We start from the raw sequence: 17,324 nt of genomic DNA, 5'->3' as shown, positions 1-17,324 counted from the left end.
TATAAAATTCATCTTGAGAAATAGAATTATGCGACGAGTGCAAATTTGTGTTTAAAATTTGAAAAGAGAGGCAGGCTGGTACTAAACAATTAGAAAAAAAAACATTAGCCAATATAATGTCGACGCAGCTTTAAAAGTGACTTTTCTCAACTCAGTGTACCAACAATTGATTATACCGGGTTTCCCACAGTCACCGCCCCAAATGAAAACCATGGATTCCTGAGGTCATTTTAAGTCGAAAAACTTAAGAGGTAATTTTCTCGTTTTCGTTCCGTTTTCGAGTTACCACGGTTCTTATGATTTTTTCTTTCTTGTCCTTTAACTGGCCTTATCTTTGCCAAACTACGTTTTATTCGAAAGATTTTTTTTACAACCAATCAAGAATTTATTACAGTTTTAGTTTGTCTCAAAACTTTTTTTTCTGCGGACAACCGTTTCTCCACAATTTTGCATCAAACACAATTTTCTTCGTTTTTTAAGTTGTTTTTTACACTTTCAAATCATTTAAGTTAAAAAAAACACGTTAATGAGTATTAATTTTTTGTGCTTTTTATTAAAGCCCAGTTTATTTTCATAAAAAAATAAGTTTTATTTCATAAAAAAAGCTACTGAAAGTAATTAAAAAAAAAATAAACAAACTGAGTGAATTAAAAAAAAAAATATTTTTAAATAAGAAATTAATTTATATGAATTAAAACTTTTTCTGGGCTTTATCTATTTGTTCTTTTTTTATACCACAATAGCTCAGAGAAAGGTTTTAATTCATTTAAATTAATTTTTTATTTAAAAATTATTTTTTTTTAATTCACTCAGTTTGTTTATTTTTTTTAAAATTACTTTCAGTAGCCTTTTTTATGAAATAAAACTTATTTTTTTATGAAAATAAACTGGGCTTTAATAAAAAGCACAAAAAATTAATACTCATTAACGTGTTTTTTTTTTGACTTAAATGATATGAAAGTGTAAAAAACAACTTAAAAAACGAAGAAAATTGTGTTTGATGCAAAATTGAGGAGAAACGGTTGTCCGCAGAAAAAAAGTTTTGAGACAAACTAAAACTGTAATAAATTCTTGATTGATTGTAAAAAAAATCTTTCGAATAAAACGTAGTTTGGCAAAGATAAGGCCAGTTAAAGGACAAGAGAGAAAAAATCATAAAAACCGTGGTAACTCGAAAACGGGACGAAAACGAGAAAATTACCTCTTAAGTTTTTCGACTTAAAATGACCTCAGGAACCCATGGTTTTCATTTGGGGCGGTGACTGTGGGACACCCTGTATTGATGAAAACTTAAAACTTTACTTAATTCGATTTGAAAAGTTTTCAATGAAAACTCAAACAAAAATGTTATGATTGCAATTTTAAAACATATTTATCTAGGTAATATTTTCCAGTAGGGTTTTTTTTTTAATTTTACTTTGCTTCGTTTTACATTTTGCCTTTGAGATTTCTGTATAAAATTTCTATTGTCGTTTTCGATTGGTTTCACTCAAGAATTGACTCATTGGGCAGGTTCAGAAACGTTAGGGGCTAAATATTTAGGTAATTTCTCGGTCTCTGATTGGTAAAAAAAAATCCTTCCAATTTAGGTAATTTTATTGGAAAGCTAACTGGAAAGTTAGGCAAGAAATTTTTCCCTAAACATTTAGGAAAGTTTTTTTTGTCAACATGACAGCTGATTGTTTTTAATTATAGAATTTCGTTAACAAAATTAAATTTATTTGTGTAAAAAACTAGTAAAATGTGCATTATCGGTTATAATTATGTTATTTATTTATTAAAATGAAGTAAAATTTGGTGTCTGCCTCATGCGATCTATAAATTGTTAAGTTAATTTCGAAATTTGACAATAACATCACATCCAAACTAATTTAGGGAATTTAATCAAATTTCCGTTCAGAAAATGACGTTGCCTAATTATCTAGTCCCTAATATTTCCTGAACGTGCACATTCTGAAATCGAATGGAAGAGGTCAAATCGCTTCCACTCAATTCTGTTTTTTTTATTTGTCTGAAATTTCAAATGTCAAATATTTGAATTATTTTTTTTCTTACAAACCAAAGTTATGGCGTTAGAATTGGAAAATTATGAGTTATTATTCGAAGAAAATGGTAACTTACCCATTATTGTATCCATTTTTGATTTGTAATTAATTTAAATTTCAGAAAACAATAAATTGTTGAATGAAAAACAAAAAACACTGATTGAGTTATTTTTTTTTTGACATTTGAGTGAATTCTGATTTGAATTCTGTTTTGAAATCAAGAAGAGAATTTCTATTCTGAGAAGCGTTCTGCCTGTCATATTCGTGCGAATAAAACACTTTCTGAAGGCTTCTGAATGTTTCCGGACGCTTCCGGAGAGCCAATCGAAAACGACATATGTTTTTCCTGACAAATTGAGGATAAAATCTTTTTCTTATGTCGTTTTGGATTGGCTGTCCGAAATCATTAAGGGCCAGTTGTACAAATATTTAATCCGTGGATCAGCAACTTTTATCTTCTGAAATCGGTGGTAAAGCTGAGTTTTAGCACTGATTTCTTACCATTTTCTTTTTTACCACAATTGGACAACCGGGACGGAACACCCCGAGGATAACCAAGTCAGCAGACTTGTAAAATTAAGCCTATTCATGTACTATATTTATATATATTTTATCTTTTATCCATTGTATAAGGTTAGGCCCCATATGTGCCAACAAATTTTATATCAACCAATGTATCTTATTAGAAATAAGTTAAGCTTAAGTCAATTGTATATAGGATGTTCAATAAAACAAAATTGAAATTGAACCATTTTCTTTTTCATCGCCGTCTTTAAATTTATTATTTTTCAATGCCATGTGTTTCCTTGGGAAAAAAAAACAATACAAACATTTGGCATTTGAAAATTTCACACTATATATAGGTCGTTTCAAATCAAAAGTCCCATGGAAAATTGAGCAAAAATAAAAAAAAAACTCATTCGCTTACTGGAAGTAAGCATTTACGAGGCAGCTGAACTTTTTCTAAAATTACTATAAAATAATGAAGAACAGTTCTTGATATCGTTATTTTAATTAATTAATCCATCTGTGAGATTCACTGGGTCGGCCTCAGAAAGCGGAGGCAAGTCTCCCGGGCTTGCATCACTCCATATCCGCGAACAATACAAAAAAACATACAATTATTTAATTATATATCATTTGAAGGCAGTTGGGATAACTTTGCCGAAGATATTGTTATAGGACTAGGTGAAGATGGACCAGATGTCCAGTTTATATGATAGCAATTCATAACTTAAAATTCTATTCACATCTTTTCATTTGTATTATTGGGCAGTAAATATCTTATTTTTATTTTTAAATTATTTTGAAGTCGTCACCATAGAAATCATTAATAAACAAATTCAGATTTTTCGTTTGTTTATTTTTTTCTCTAGCATTTCTTTCATTCAAACAAGCATGATTTGTTGTTATTTTTGAGTTGATTTGTCGCAATGAGCCAATAAAATTGAGTTTTTTGTTTATTTGTTCTCAATTTTATTGGAAGGGAGAAAATAAACTCAGAGTCAGGACTTTTGATTTGAAACGACCTATAGCTTGTTTCTGAGTTTATTTTCTCCCTTCCAATAAAATTGAGAACAAATAAACAAAAAAACTCAATTTTATTGGCTCATTGCGACAAATCAACTCAAAAATAACAACAAATCATGCTTGTTTGAATGAAAGAAATGATAGAGAAAAAAAATAAACAAACGAAAAATCTGAATTTGTTAATTAATGATTTCTATGGTGATGACTCCAAAATAATTGAAAATAAAAATAAGATATTTACTGCCCAATTATACAAATAAAAAGATGTGAATATAATTTTAAGTCATGAATTGATATCATACAAATCCGATATTTCGGATGCATCTTCACCCAGGCCTATAACAATATCTTCGGTAAAATTATCCCAACTGCCTTCAAATGATAAATAATTAAATAATTGTTTGCTTTTTTGTATTGCCCGCGGATATGGAGTGATGCAAGTCCGGGAGACTTGCCTCCGCTTTCTGAGGCTAACCCAGCGAGTCTTACAGACGGATCAATTAATTAAAAAAGCGACATCAAGAACTGGTTTTTATTATTTTATCGTAATTTTAGAAAAAGTTCAGCTACGTCATAAGTGCTTCCTTCCAGTGAGCGATTGAGTTTTTTTTATTTTTGCTCATAAAATTAAACGAAAACAAATGTTCTGAGAAAAACCAAACAAATTAATGTGTGAGAAAGTGCGTGCACTTTTGATTCTCCGCCAGATTCAGCAATCTGAATCCGAAACGGTCATAACCAAATTCGTCGTAAAAAAACAGGTTGTTTAATTACTTAAGATAAAAGAAATAAAATAAAAGTAAAAATAGTATTGGATTTTAAGCCTAGACCTCTGGTGCAAAAGACAAATCTCGGTTTAACATCCTATCTACTAATTCTATATATTTATAATGGCTGCCTTTAGCCTAGTACGCAGCTGAAGCGAAACGATAAATTTTTAAGTTTCCAAAGTCATTTTTATGGTTTTTTAATGTTAGGATCATTGGCACCAAAATTTGATAAATTTGATTCTAAACATTGATGTATGATTAATAAGACACATACAAATTAGTTTTTTAGTATATTTTGAACTATCAATCCATAAAATATAACAAATAAAAAAAAAAGAAAAGCAATTATAATCCTTTGTTTCATTAAGAAGGCAGAACCGGATATGCCGCCGTTTTGCACCATAGATACCCAGAAGCATATGGGAAACTTCTGACGTCATACTGGTTTCCCTAAAAGTTCGGATTGACGCTTTGTAAGTACGCGTGCAAATATGAACGCTTTTGGCTAAGTATGCGTGAAAACACTGTGGTTACATTGTTTTTGCATTTCACATTTATTCACGGATGCAAAAGAAATTACAACAACATGAAATAAGGAATGGGTATATCTGTTTTGCACCAAACAGATACAAATACATAAATATTAGGCTAAAAATCTGAGGGGTATTCACGATTTGATGCAAATGGTCTTGTATCGTTGCAAAAGTGTAACATTTTCTTAAACTTAAACAGCCAAATACACAGACTACAATTTTTTTACAATTTTGTACTTTTGCTATACCCTTACCCTATTGCAAAAGTAATTACAATGGTGCAAAATTTGTTTGTTGTGGTTGTAGGGTAGATGTACCAATACCCGAACAGTTAACGGAAATTCAAAAGTAAAAAAGCTGCAAAAAATTATTTACTGAAGAAAAAATTATAAATTTGTATAAATATTTATTAAAAAAATATTAAATAAATAAAATTTAAAGCAGTTGCCTAGTTCCAAACAGTACTGTTCGGAGAAAGGAAAATCATAAAAATTGGCTTCCTATTTCCGAACAGTTTAAAATAAGAATAAGTATACATATACAATTAAAAAAAAAAATATTAAAATCAATTACTTATTGTCTAAACTAATGCACAGGGCCGGTTTTAGGGGGGGGGCAGCCTGGGCCGTCGCCCAGAGGCGCAAGCACTGAGGGGCGCCGCAGGCGCCCCGAACTTTTACAAAAGTTTTATAAATAACGAAGTCTATCCAATCGATGTTTTATTTATTTTTACTTTCACAAAGGCGCCCCAATTTTTTTCTATTCCAATCGAAAACGACATTAATGTACCTAGTTGAAAAAGTTTTTGAAAAAATATTGTTCAAATAAAACCAACTGTACCTACTCCTTAAATGTGTTTAAACAAAAAAGTCAGAAAAAAAGGTAAACTTTTCAATTGAGCCTAAATGACATGAATATTTAATTTTTTTTAAAGTTAACCTTATGTACTTTAATAAACTGCACATTGTCAATAAATGCATTAACAAGTATATGAGAGGTAATCTGCTATTGCTTTTTTCGTGATTTTAAAAATTGTTTTAAAATTACTTTTTTTTTTTAGAGGCGCCACTTGCAATCTTGCCCAGGGGCGCCGGTAGTGCTTAAACCGGCACTGCTAATGCATAAAATTATAAAATTTAGCCTAAACTTTATTTTTATTCAAAAAAACACTATTTCATGTGACCACTCAAACTAATTTTTTTACAAAAAAAATACGATAATTTTACGCATCTGATCCTTTCGACAAACTGAAAGCTATTTGAACAAGAAAATATAGATTTCTGAGCGAGATATCGCAAGGAGTGATCGAATATAGTATATAGATTCTAGTTTGACCGGGTTTTTACTTCTAACGGGACAAAACAGTTTGATTTTACATATTTAAGTGAAAAGTGTTCGGCTACTGGAGCTGTTCGGAAATGGGTACATCTACCCTAGTAAGAGGTAAATAAAATTTAGCATTTTTACACCTTTTAGTTGCACCGGATCGTAAATACCCTTATGGATCTACTGCACTTTTGATGCAAGGTCCTCAACTGCAATCTATATACCCTACTTATATGATAACAGGTTCAGGTGGCACATTAATATGAGTCCAACTTTTTCGTGTATACAGACAGTGTTCATCGAGAGTTCACTTTTTTACCTAATTCACTTTTCTCAAGTGAAGTGACCTAAACAACACAAATTGACTCCATTTTAAAACTATCATTCTACAAAACTATAAATCTATACTACAGAAGGCAGCACTGGTACTGTTGTGCCGCTGTTGTACATTTCATAGGATGCTCAATATAAAATGTTATTTTTTTTTTCTTTTTCTTCTTTTATTTTTGCGTTCCTGGAGTCGAGCCGAACCGAATGACTGAATCGCAAATGAATACGAAAACGAATTGAGTGATGAATAATTTTAGTTTCAGTTTGTAACCGGCTTTGGATGTGTTAGGTGGCGTATTTTGTGTGTCGCTTTAAATCTTTGAAAAGTGTACGCGAATCGAAAACAATAGAAGGGAGTACATATTTATTGCACCACACCACAGCATACATTTCATTTCAAGTAACAATATTCATAGATATACTCTTCTTCTAGTCGGGCGGAGTGTGATTTCTCATCTTCGGAGATACCTACTTCATGTGTGTTATTTTTATTATATGTACAACTTACGATTTTTAATTTAAATTATCACAAAATAACCAATCAAGTGACTTAAAATAAATAAATAAAATTAAGTGTCCTGTTAAAAGTAAATTTTAAATCTAAAAAATAATTGTCACTTGTTGCAACAATACATAAATGCCTACCTACATATCAAACCTAATTTTTAAATATAAAAATCAACCCACCTTCTAGGAATTGCCATAAACGGATTAAAAAATAATTAAATTTTACCTTCTCTCTCTTAATTGAATTACCATACAAATTTTTGGAATAACACTCAAAGAAAAACTGAGGTGAGTCTGAGTAATAGGTATTTCTTGTAACTACCTATACGTTGCCTTTATTTTTTAGGATTGAGTTTTTAAATCGAAGTTTTCTTATGTTTTGAATGCAATTTTCAATAATGTACATTTTACTACTACAAATAAAATGTACACACATTTTAAAGTAATTTTACATTTTATTAAAATGTGTTTCTTATTTTTGTTATCGTCAAACTATATCATCATTCATATATTCATCAATATATCAATCGCCATTCGCTAGTCAGTAGTCAGGTCGGTCAGAAAGAAATAGCAGAAAAAATCAACGAACTAAAAAGGTACTTTAGGAACCGGTTTACGTTTCAGCAGCAAGCAGTAAAGTAATTCGCTGCTTATGTTTCCTTCATCTTCTCTTCTCTCCTACCCTCCTACGTCCTACCTTTCAATCTTCTTTATCTTTGGGTTTTCTTTATTTCGTCAAGTTATAGAGCTAGCTAGCTAGGCCATGTCAGGGAGACTGTAGTCATTCAGCCTTCAACCAGCTGCAGGCCACAAGTTATTCTACAATCTACATTGGAGAATGAACATAATACATAAAGACTAGAGTATTAGTTTCACATTTTCGATTTTTCTGGTGCAAGTAAATTTGTTGGAATTGGATGGAATTGAATGTTAGAGAGAATGAAGAGATGCACGTGAACGTGATATCAGTGAGCGAGCACGAGCAGATGTGTATAAACTAGCTTAGTTGTTATGCACTCAGTATGTTGTTTGATAGTTTTTTTTTTGTGTGCTATTACTTGCTCTTCTGCTTTTATGCAAGCCATCTTCGCATGTATTTTTTTTGCAGTTCATAGATAGATTCTTAAAATAACATTAGCCATCACCACATCAACATTCCAACCAGTAATGGGAACGGAACTTTACAATAATGTGTGTTTGTAATTTGTAAAGTATAAACTTCAAAGGCTTTACAGAGCTACAGGAAGAAGCAGACGTCAGAAGTGATGATGAATTTGCGTGAGCTGTGACTAATAACTGGCTTAAGATATTTTGGTATTCGGTGACTATTATGATCTTTATAGGCTTTTGTCCTCCTTATTATTTAAATTGCATTAAAAATACATATACATATATAAAAGAGATAGGTAGGTTTTCGTGTTATGAATTTTTATTAAATTTTTGTTTTAATCGAAGGCCTCTTTACTATTATAATTAACTTGATGAAGTGTGTAGGTACATTTTTGGATTAGATTATTTGATGATTTTGAATAGCTAAGAAATGCTGTTTCAAGGTAGTACAAGTAATTCGAACTTAATATTCAAAAACAAAATGATATTCTCAATTCCTTAAAGACACTGCGTTAAGCGTTACACAGTGGGGCAAAACTGCTGAAAACATGCTAATTGATAAGCCAGTACAGCTTGGAACCCGAAATTTCTTATGTAGACTCTTACTAAGTGATTTCATACAATTGCCACACCTACTGAAACACCCTAAAATAACAGTTTAGTTAAAAAGACGTAGTAGGTACGTCTAGTATAGTTATGGTGACAATATTTTTAAATTTCAAATAATGAGCTAAAACAAAAAGTGAACCGAGCTTCTAACTATCATTTTTTTTATTTTAAAAAGTAATTTTAAAAAAATCTTCCAAGTCATATTAGGGGAAAGCGGGGCATAATGGGCCCCAAGGATAAATCAACAAAAAACATACACAAAACATGTTAATTATGTTCAAAACAATTTAATTCATTAAATGAAAATTTACTTCATAAATTAAGGAGATATAAAATAAATAAATTTAAAAATTCTTCAATTTGTATTAAAATAAAAAAAAAAATGGTTTAAAAACCCATTTTTCCCGTGCATGGGGCATAATGGGCACAGACAAGAAACGGTCTGTATTGGGTTAATGATGTTACTCACACGTCTGCAAATGTGAATCGATTCATCATCTCCATCCTCCTCGCCGGCAAAGAGCAATAGACCAACTATAGGCTCTGCATGGCACCCATCCTTCTGTTGATTCGGAATACAAAAAATGTCCACACTAAAGACATTTTTCATCTTCTTCGCTTTCCGAAAATTCTATTTTCCTCTTCTATATTATTTTTGCGAAGAGCTTTTTTCTTTCTTTGAGGCAGATTTGAAGTTTGGAGTTTCAGCCTCAATGGGGGCCCATGCCCCATGTCTTATTTTATTAAAAATTTGTCTATATTTTTGTGTCAAGTTACTTAATTAAATAAAATTACTAGATTAAGATAAAATAAATAAACTTACTTTATTCTTAAATGAGAAAAATTAAACTTAAAGTGCACTCATTGCCTAAAAACATGAATTTCACTTTGATTCAGAAATACATCAACTCAGTTGAAAAGCTATTTTCATTCACTACGAACCACAGATATCATTTCTACTCAATTAGGAGATTCCCCCGTATCACCACAGATAATTTGAAAAGGGCAGATGCAAAATTGGAGTTGCCACTTTATTCAAACAAGAAATACGTGGGCGGCCCATTATACCCCGGGAGCCCGATATGCCCCGCTTTCTCCTACACATTTTTTAAAATGTTGAAATTGTTGTTTGAAACCTCCCGTTCAACTAGCTATTGTTGACTTCAGTTTTGAATATACCTACGTCAAAAGCCTCAGAGTCACAAGGATTAAAATCGTTTCTCTTTTTCATTACGTAGATTACATTACGATTTTTGTTTCAACAAAATTATAAATACTGAACAAATAAATTGCACGACTGGGGTCGCACGTACTTGCTCTTATGCTTAATGTAACTATAATGTTAAAGCTTTTTATTCAAAAAATTTAAAATTTGATATTTTGAAGAAATTTCATAAGTAGTATAAAAAAATTAAATCTGTTTTTATAATTAATTAAACTCCGTTTTAAATTATCTTAAAAAAAAAAACAAATATGCCATTTTATTTCTCGTATAAAAAGGTATTTTTAGAAAAAAAATTTCGAAAATTGTAGGAGCCGTTTTTTAAAAAAATAGTTTTTTATATATAAAAATTTTTTAACATTTTTCAAAAAAAAAGTTGGTATGCCATATTGAAGAAATAATTAATTTACACATAAAAACTAAATTTCAAAATTTTTCATTGATCCGTTTTCAAAAAATTGATTTTTCAAAAAAAAATTTTGAAATATTTTTTAAAAAACCAAAAATGCGTTTTTTGAAAATTTTCTAAAACTTTAATATTATCTTTACTTACACACTTTTGTATAAAAATTTTCATTTAAATCGGGTTAATGTTGTACGAGATATTCAGAAACGAAAAAAACCGTTCTATGACAGGTACCGTTAATAACGGTACAAAAAATATTTTTTTTATTTAAAAAGTTGGCTCTTATGTGTAGTACTACACACAAAAATTTTAATCAAAATCGTTAGAGCCGTTTTTGAAAAAAATTAACTTTTCTATTTCCGTTATATGGCAGGTACCGTTAGTTTTGGTCATAAAAAAAAAATTTCAATTTCCCCTCTAGGGAATCACCAAAAACTGCTAACTACCAAGTTTGAAGAAAATCACTTCACTCGTTTAGGCTGCAGCTCCAGATAGAGACAGACAGACAGACAGACAGACAGACAGACAGAATTGCCGGACCCACTTTTTTGGCATTCTCCATCATCGTAATGTCATGTAAAATTGTTATCTCGAGTTCGATTTTTTTTACGAATCCTAAACTTGCCCTATAGTACCTATATCGCAAGTAAAAATGAACAGCTTTTGAAATAATTAACATTTTTATGTTTTTTTTTTAACACAAAATAACTCATAATGAACATGTCCTTAAAAATTGTAATGAACGGATGGTCACCACCGTAATGTATAGTACTAATATTTTTTTGGTTTTTCATAACAATACCTACTCCCTTACGCACTAGTAATAAAAGTAAAAAAAATTGTTAGAGATTTGTCTTAATATTTTTCTTCATTATTTTAGAACTTCAACTGGAAAAAATAATTGATACAGGTGATTTACACTCTGTTTATAATCTGAAAAATCGTTTTAATCGTTTAATTTTTAAAAATTGGTCGCGGATTAGATTCTTCTACTGTTGAACGGGGAATGATTAAAGAAAACTATGAAACGAAAGCAGGAGAATTGATTTAACAGCGCAGGTAATTGAGTGCTCAGAAACGAAAAACATCTTTGCGTTTTGACAAAACTTAGTTCGTCGTTAACAAAAAAAAAAAAAAAACATTTTCGTCATCAAGGGATTAAAAAAAGAATTAAACGCTCCTGCAATATGTCGAAAAACATGAAGTCAGTTATCTTCATGTTGTTCCCGGTGGTGGGTGGAGGGATAAAAACGACGACAAAATTTCCATGTTTACGTTTACAGCTTGGCTTCTCCCATTAAGAAAGGAAAATATAAGTTTACATCCCATCGAGTAGAATCGAAATACACTCCTGCTCAAAATTAATGCACACTTTTTTCTTCTTTAGTTTTACAACTGTATCTTGTTTTAAATGGCTTAAAGATTCTTTGGTTTATTTTTTTGTGTTTTTTTATTGTTTCTCAAGTCGAAAAAATGCTAAACTGCAACAGCGTTATCAACCAAACAAAAGATGAACCAAATTTAGCACTTCAAGGTCTGAAATCTAATACTGAAATAATTTTTATTTTTTTAAAGAAAAAAACAATTCTTTCCAATAATCTTATTCAATACTTGGTATTGTCTCCGCTAGCCCATATGACAACCTGGCGTCGTCTGTTCATTCCACTTATCAACTTTTAAAGGTTTTGTTGTAAAACTTCTTTCACTGCAGTTTTCAGCTGATAAAGACTGCTTGCTGCTTGGAGATGGATTTCGGTCGCGAATGCATCTTTTCAATATTTCCTAGACATGTTCTATTGATTTCAAATCCGGATTTCTGGACAGAGAATGTTATGGTCCATACTATGAAAGGATTAACTAAAATCGAGGAGAAGAAGGAAAGATATCATTTTCTTATCTAAGTTTTGTCTAATATCTATTATCCGTTATAATAGTTATGGCGGAAGTCGTACAGTATCCCTTGCAGAAAAAGGATTGGTTCTTAAAAAAAAAAAAATCATGTGTGCAACTCACACGTGGAAGAAGTGAAACCTTAAAAAATCATTTTTCTTGCAAAAAAAAAAAAATAGAAAAAACCTACCTATTTTTATTCTATCACCTTCAAATCCATGTTTTTTATATGACAACCTAGATAAATTTTATATCATCTGAAAGCTTATTGTCTTAGCTCAAAATATATATAACGATCAAGTCTATGAGACATCTACAAAAAGAGCTAGAATTTTTTGAACTCGATCAATTTCCATCAAAAAAAGCGAAAAAACACGTATTTTTATCTTCTCACACTATTAAATCCATTTTTTTTCCCTAACAACCTATACAAATTTTTACACCATCTGAAAACTTACTGTCTTAGCTCGATGTATATCGATCAGGTGTATAAGACATCTACAAAAAGAGCTGGAATTTTTTAAACTCGATGAAATTTCATCCAAAAAGCAAAAAAAAACATTTATTTTTATGTTCTCATGCTAATAAATCAATATTTTTGTTTGACAACCTATAAAAAATTTTATACCATGTGAAAGCTTATTGTTTCACCTTGTATAATGATGCATAAATCTTATTTCAAAGATGTCTACAAGAGAAGTTAGAATTTTTTAAAGTCAACCATGTCGAATTTCCAGACTGAGATTACGGTACTTCCTACACTAGTAGCTGGTCATCGCCAACAGATCTCCACAGGTGTTTTGAGGTATTTTTAAATTTTAAGATTGTGTAACTTGTAGAGCACGTAACGTTATGTTTTATATATCAAATAAAAGGTTATGTTATCAGCATGCGTATTAAAGTTAAAACAAATTTGTATGTGCACTAGATCAAAAGATATAACGTGTGTTGGAAAAGAACATCTTTTTATCGTTATCTTCAAATTTTGAATATGAAATTAATTGAAATTTTGTACAATTATAATTTATTTAATTACCTATCTACAGTACAAATTTCATTCATCTATCTATTTAAACAAAAAAGTTATAACAAGTTGAAGTCGTGTCGCGTTTTCGTTTCATCTTGTATCAAATCACTACGATACTAAAGAAGTTTTCACTTCAAAAACTTTTGGATATAAAACAATTTTTTTTTTCAAAAGTTGATCTTTTATAACTCTTTCAAACACTTTAGAGAGTGGTGGCAGAATACTTTTGGGTCAAAAATCCGAACGCAAAACAGACTTTCTGTTCTTCGGCACTGGACATATTCATGCTTTTTTCCAAACAGAATTAAAAGTTGAAGTTGTAAGAACAGAATTAATGATAAAAAGTAAATGTTTGCCGAACGCTGGGAAAAGTGTTATTTGATAAGGAACAAGATGGGAAATAACAATTTTAAGAATTTAAATCAGTGCTTGAACCAAAGTTTGATGAGGTATTATTTATCACAACAAAAACATTACTGTTAAAAAAAGAGCCAAGTTCTCCTATGTTGAAGTTATGCTGGCACAAAAAGTACTGAAATGTAAAAGTGTAAGAAGTTCGAAAGCTTGGCTTTAAATTTGTATAAATAAAATGTTTATTGTTTGCTTGGCAATTTTTCAATTAGCTTTAAACAGAATTGCTCTAAAAAATTTGATTAAATTAAGTGAAAATGGCCGGTTATGACGCCCCCTGGCTAAAATTTTCAAATATAAATTTTTTTCCTTTATGTAGCTCTACCATTCTACCAAATTTCAAGATTCTACGATAGTCAGAAGTGCTCTATAATAATTTATGAAAATTCGGCGAAAATGGGCGGTTACCACGCCCCTGGATTGAAAATCTCAAATTTTCGATTTTTTCCTTTGTATACACTACAAGTCCTATTACCATGTAAAATTTCAAGTTTCTACGATAGTGGGAAGTTCTCCATAATTTTGATGATCTGTCAGTGAGTCAGTTACGGTTTTCGCGATTTTTGAAGTCCTACATCTCAGAAACTACTCATCCTAAGAAGCTGAAATTTTGTGAGGAATTTGCGAGTTTGAATATTCTAGCATCTTTGGTGTGGAAGTAAGAGGGTGGTCGAAAATGGCCTGATTTGTTTCCTGTAAATAAGGGTGTAGTGCCAAAACGTGGGAAGGTTATGATCCCCTCGACATCGAGATCATAACAGCGCCGAGAAAAAGGAAGAAGAAGAAGAAGGATGTAGTGCCAAAGTTGCTAGAGAACTTGGCTGGGCACTACCGTGCCACTTGATTCAAAAGTTATTTAGCTTAGATCATAACTGTAAATCTATAAAAGCAATAACAACAGCAACGCTCTTCTAGAAAAGCTGTCAATGCAAGGTCTTGCATAGCCATTTAGCTTAAGAGACTTATTATTTTTTGTTTTTATTAATAAATAACAACCTTAAATCTACATCAGGGATTGAGTAGAACTTCATTTTTTTTTACTGTGTTAAAAACAAATTTCTTCTTATCCTCGTACAAATTTTAAACACATTTGCAAAATGATAGTCTTATGAAGTATTATACTTCAATTTGCAAAAAAATGTTTTTAGATACAAGATCATTCTTCAAAGATAATGGTAGAAATACTAAGAAATAATGTAGAGTGATATAAAACATGTAAGATAAAGAAAGACAATCAACTGAAATTAACAATTTAACTGATCCAAGTCCCATTTTAAATAAAACTAATGAATACCTCACTCTCAGATAAACCGAAAACTAAGTTAATTCTTACTTGAGTTTCGATTGCTCGAACAGTTCAATTCTTAAGGTCGAGTGTATACAATCTAAAATTAACACAATAGTTTTGTTTTTAATTTTATACCATGGTACGAAAAATGATAAATGATATTCTTTCGTCGGCATGTATGTATATTATTTATCTAATAATCTCCTTTAACAAATTTCCTTTTACATATTATCTATATGGTGGATATACCTACGATATATAATTACGACCTGAAGTTTTATGTACTTGTATTCAAAAAAGTTAACAGAAAAAAATGTTATGCTGATATCTTTGCTATGACATTTTTAGTTTAGCAATGACGAAAGAATTTGGTATGGTTAAGTGCAACATTCCTTTTTGGCTCTAATTTAAAAAGACTTGAATATTGGAAGATCGCATATTATGTTGGTTTCTCGTAAAATGTCCTTCATAAAACCATTTTCATAAAAACATTAAAAAAAAAAACACTTAACGATATTGCACAGTTAAAACTTCTAATTAAATACCTAATACGAATAAGTTTTTTCCTAAGTCGTTGGACTCAACTTTCTATGTGTTTCTTACTAAGATGGGAGTATTCCTTTCGGTAACGAGTAACGAAACATTACTTCCTTAACAATGTCGTAACTCTTTTGTAATGGTAATTTTTAAAAATCTTATAGATTCTAGATTTGGTCGACACACAAATTTTAAGAAAATATATAACATTTGCACAAACGTTGAACAAAACGAATTATCAAAGTAGAATGCCAAAAAAAACCCAACACCGATTAAAATGAGACCTACAGTCACTCAAGAAATTGAAATTTGGATCTAGAAATTAGAACCTAGCGCATTTATTTAAATTTTGTTACATAAATATTCAATAAAAAATTCATTCAAATACTTTATAATAGGAATTTTGTGTTCTTTTTAAAATTTGTATTGATAAATTTCAATTATTATGATAAACCTAATCAATCAGATATACTCCTTTTCAGAACTCATTTATTCGTTATCCTCCCAACAAAATGATTCACATTAAAAATCGCTAAATTTTTGTAGAGTTCTTGGCTAGGGTAATTCGGGTTAACCCTGATTTCTGATGGGCCCAGCGACCTTCTTAAGATTTGATTTCTGAATTAATTCGCTGCAAATTTTCAGGAAATTCACCATTTCGGTCATTTCTATGCATATCTAAATAAAATAAAGTACTACAGAAAAAACTTGAATATAGCAAAAGTTTTTATAAATAAGGATCACAAAAAACATTTTATAAATTAAGGAAAGTATTGCAAACAAAATTATTTATCATTCAAAAGAGATTTGGCTATTGAAGTTGAATACAAAAAAAAAATGTTTAATGAGGTTCCCAAATATTAGCTTTAATAACCTCCAACAGATTATCATTAAGTACACAAATAACTATTAAACACTTAAAAGTATAAGAGCAACGAAGCGGACACAATAAAATATAATTGAAAATAAAATGTGATGAATACCCCTAATTTGACATTAGCCTTTCAAATTTATTGGACAATTCATTTAGAAAATAGCGCATTATTTGTTCAAATTAAATAAGATCTGATTTTGGTAATTTCAATTTGACTATTGTGTAATGAACAAAACACAAAAATTAAGTGCCTAATTTGCAACATGAAAACGATATTTTCAACATTTTAGCTTTTTTACTTGCTCTATAGGGCAAGTATTGGTTTCGTGTCAAAAAAAAAATTCGAGGTTTTAATCAAAACTAACATTACGATTATGGAGAAGTCCAAAAAAGTGGGTTTCGTCATGACGGACGTCCGTCGGTCTGTGCGTCCGTGCGTCCATCTGTACAAGTCGCTACAGCCTAAACGGGTTGACGGATTTTTTTGAAATTTGGTATAGATGTTTTTTTCGTAATTTCCAAGGTTGGTTTTTTTTGTTTTTTAATATATCACTTAGAACGTATACCTCCCATACAAAATTTTTGAGTTATTGCAATTTTCTCGAAAACGACTCTAACGATTTTGATTAAATTTAACACACGTAATATTGTATATAGATCTAACATAACTGCGTTTTTAGTTTTTCTCAAAAAATACGGATAATGGAAATATGGTCTTTACATTTTTTTAAATCGCAGATGTCGGCTCTTCCCGTACATTATTATGGAATTATTGATTAATGATTTTGATAAATGATTTTGATAAAATTTTGCATACGTAATATTCAAAGTAATTGCAGTAAAACTGCATTTTTAGTTTTTCTCGAAAAAGTCAAGTCAAATAAAAAAATTTTATTTAACTAACATTTG

General features: G+C 30.4%; 1 protein-coding gene across 1 annotated transcript in view; it reads left to right on the top strand.

The window, feature by feature from the left end:
• The first annotated feature begins 6,782 nt into the window (after nucleotides 1-6,782).
• LOC129917705 (uncharacterized) overlaps nucleotides 6,783-17,324 on the top strand; it is a 62,640-nt gene continuing 52,098 nt past the window's right edge. The window contains exon 1 of the mRNA XM_055997769.1: nucleotides 6,783-7,329. The gene's annotated coding sequence lies outside the window, so the exon portion shown is untranslated. The remainder of the gene's footprint in view (nucleotides 7,330-17,324) is intronic.

This window comes from Episyrphus balteatus, chromosome 4 (assembly GCF_945859705.1).
Source record: "Episyrphus balteatus chromosome 4, idEpiBalt1.1, whole genome shotgun sequence".
Taxonomy (NCBI): Eukaryota; Metazoa; Arthropoda; class Insecta; order Diptera; family Syrphidae; genus Episyrphus; species Episyrphus balteatus.
The sequence above is the reverse complement of the archived record's forward strand: the minus strand, read 5'-3'. Positions and strand labels throughout refer to the sequence as shown.